General features: G+C 38.2%; 1 protein-coding gene across 1 annotated transcript in view; it reads right to left on the bottom strand.

Moving 5' to 3' along the window:
* The window catches only part of LOC118741971, a 25849-nt gene that overhangs the window by 15082 nt on the left and 7870 nt on the right, over positions 1-2897 (bottom strand). The gene's annotated exons all lie outside the window — the stretch shown is intronic.

Below are 2897 nucleotides of genomic sequence, written 5' to 3'. Positions count from 1 at the left end.
TTTTCTACTTTTTAGTCCTGTCTGAATAAAATTTTGCAATAGATATTCGCCCTCATTGCGAGAGCCGTGTCGAATGCAAGTCGTTTTTCGAGAGTCGAATCGTATCTTAAGTTTCACGCCATTGCCTAAAATTTCCACTCGACTAGTGTATTAAAGTGGGAAAACTTGGCAGCACTGTATAGTTTACGACGATTTTCGTCGTTTACTTATTTCAACACGGCTGTATACAATGCCAATATTGTCGAGTCGTACAATTGAGCCTAATTTACGACTTACGCAATGAGGCTGATTAAAATAATTCAACGATATTAATAGAAAGGTGCACACACATGCATTTACATATGTATGTACATACAAACGAGCACCAATTAATTTTATTTAAAGAATGGCGTGTCGTCTATTTCCGCTGTAGCAAACGTAGTACATAGGGCGGCATCTAGATGTCATCTACCTCGCCCTATTCACTACAGCTATCGCCCTATGCACTACTTCACTACAGATGTCGCCCTATGCACTATGCTTTTTTATAGGAACTTTTCAAAGCAAAGCTTTATGGTCTCGGACACACAACATTGAAAGTTTCTGGAACACAACATTGCAAGTTGATAAAAGCGTTGTAAAAAAAAAACAGAATTAAGGCAGTTTGTGGTAAGCACAGTGGGTTAAAAGTTATAAAAAAATAAGTTAAAATGTTCTAAACAGGGACCGCAAATAACGGTAATTTTTAAATTTAAACTAAAATAAAACAAGTAAGAAAGTCTAAGTTCGGGCGGAGCCGAACATTAAATACCCGGCGCAAATATTAAATATATGATTTTCACCTTTCCGAAAGCTACCGCTACATGGTAAGCCGGGGTGTATCAATTTTGAGTAAATTAGCGTCCTTAAATTTCAAAATATTGACGTTTCAAGCATTTCTAAAATTTACCGTTATATGAAAAACCATAATTTTAGTCCGATTTCAATAATTTTCATCGTTTTGCTTTTATGTAGCAAGCACAATAAAAATACCGAGTTTGGTACAAATTGGTAGAACGGTTACCGAGATACATATATGTGATCATAAGTGGACGGTGCCACGCCCATTTTTCAAAATTTTATTATAGACGTATTTCCTGGTAAGGAATTGTTTAAAGCATCAATTTTGAATAAATTGGCTTTAATATTTACTGATTTATCGAAGATTTCGTATTTCTCCAAATTACCGTTAGAGCTGCTATTTCGGAGATCATCACATCTCCTCATCCGACTTCTTCAACTGGGATTCGATCCAACGACCCCAAGCCGTCAAAGCCACTGAGCTAAGTTCGCCATGTAAACTGTTGCTTCTTTTTTCTCTTTTTTCTCATGTGTTAAGCCAACAATCAAGAAAAGAAAATTAAGCCTAATAGTTATCTTTGATTTTTGCTCAGAAGATAAAAATTAATTTTTAAGTTTTTATAAAGCAAATGTACACAAATGCTCCAGTACTGAAAAGGAAACTGCTGAGCTTTATCACAAAAAAGAAAAAGAACGCCACGTGGAATGGGTGACTGCGTGGATAGACGGAAGATGGTTGCGTTGAACGTTTAAGACCACTGTGAAGGGGATCGAAAAGAGAGAAAAAAAGATGCAAGGACAAAAACAAAAACTAGGGATAAATATAACGGTACAGATGAAGATTATGATGGCGATAAAGATGAAGTTAAAGATGGCGTTCATCGTTGAAGACGAAAATGAAGATGAATATAAAGATGTTGATGAAGATGGAGATGACGGTGACGATGAAGATAAAGTTGAAGTTCAAGATGGAGAATATTGAGATGACGATTGAAGATAAAGTTGGAGCTCAAGGATGAATATGCAAATAGATATGAAGATGAAGTTAAAGATAAAGATGAAGTTGAAAGTGAAGATATATGTTGCCCACTTGAACTCGTCGTCGTCTTCTAATCCGTCTACACCTTTGTCTCCAAGTGCGTCTTCGGATTCATCTTCGCGTCCGTTTTCGTATTCGTGATCGCCTTCATGGCTTTATTCTTATTCGTATTCGTGTTTGTATTCGTTTTCGTCATCATCCTCTTATTCATGCTCACCTTCGTATCAGTGTTCATGTTGTTGTTGATGTTGTAGCGGCTACAACAACTCCGCCCAGGTCGGTTGGTATCTCAGTCGTCGTCGTCAAGTTCCACTAACGGCAGCCCTAGGAAGCGTGCAGCTTCTGCGGGGTTGGTCCACAGGGACAAGGCCGTTAGGGTTGTCGGGTTTTCCGGGCATGCGAAGAGCTGTTTCGAGTCATGTGGGGTCTCTCCGCATGACGGACACTCATTTGGCACATCCTCATTCAATCTACTCAGGTAGGAGTTTAACCTGCTGCAGTAGCCGGAGCGAAGTTGTGCAAGTGTCGTTCGCGTCTCCCGAGGCAGATGAAGCTCAGTGTTCGTCTTCGTGTTCGCTTTCGGCTTTGCCATCGAAATCGTATTCATATTCGTCTTAGCCTTTGGATTTGTCTTAGCTATAGTCTTAATCTTAGTATTAGTCCTTAGCCTTAAGAGGGTGAAATATTTACCTTTAGTGATATTTATTTGACAATTTTTAGCTCGCTTCCTCCTCCTTAAGGAAAACACCAGACGCTACTTTGGCTTTATATGTAAGCAAAAAATAAAAAACGTAAAGACACGAAAAATTACTTATTTTCCGAGCAAAAAATTTAACTATATTATTTAGAAATAAAATTTAAGAAAGAAGTAAGATTTGCCTTTGAACCTAGGATTAAGCCGATGCAACATAAGCTGGCTGCAGAATGTCCTACCAAATTAGGAAATCACCCGATCAGTTTAGGCCACATAATTTTTGTTTTCCTAATCTCTCCTAGAATCGAACCACTGTTCGGTATAATTATCTCGCAAACAAAAGTA

This window comes from Rhagoletis pomonella, unplaced genomic scaffold (genome assembly GCF_013731165.1).
Source record: "Rhagoletis pomonella isolate Grant_MI unplaced genomic scaffold, Rhpom_1.0 Rhpom_scaffold_00006, whole genome shotgun sequence".
Classification (NCBI taxonomy): domain Eukaryota; kingdom Metazoa; phylum Arthropoda; class Insecta; order Diptera; family Tephritidae; genus Rhagoletis; species Rhagoletis pomonella.
The sequence above is the reverse complement of the archived record's forward strand: the minus strand, read 5'-3'. Positions and strand labels throughout refer to the sequence as shown.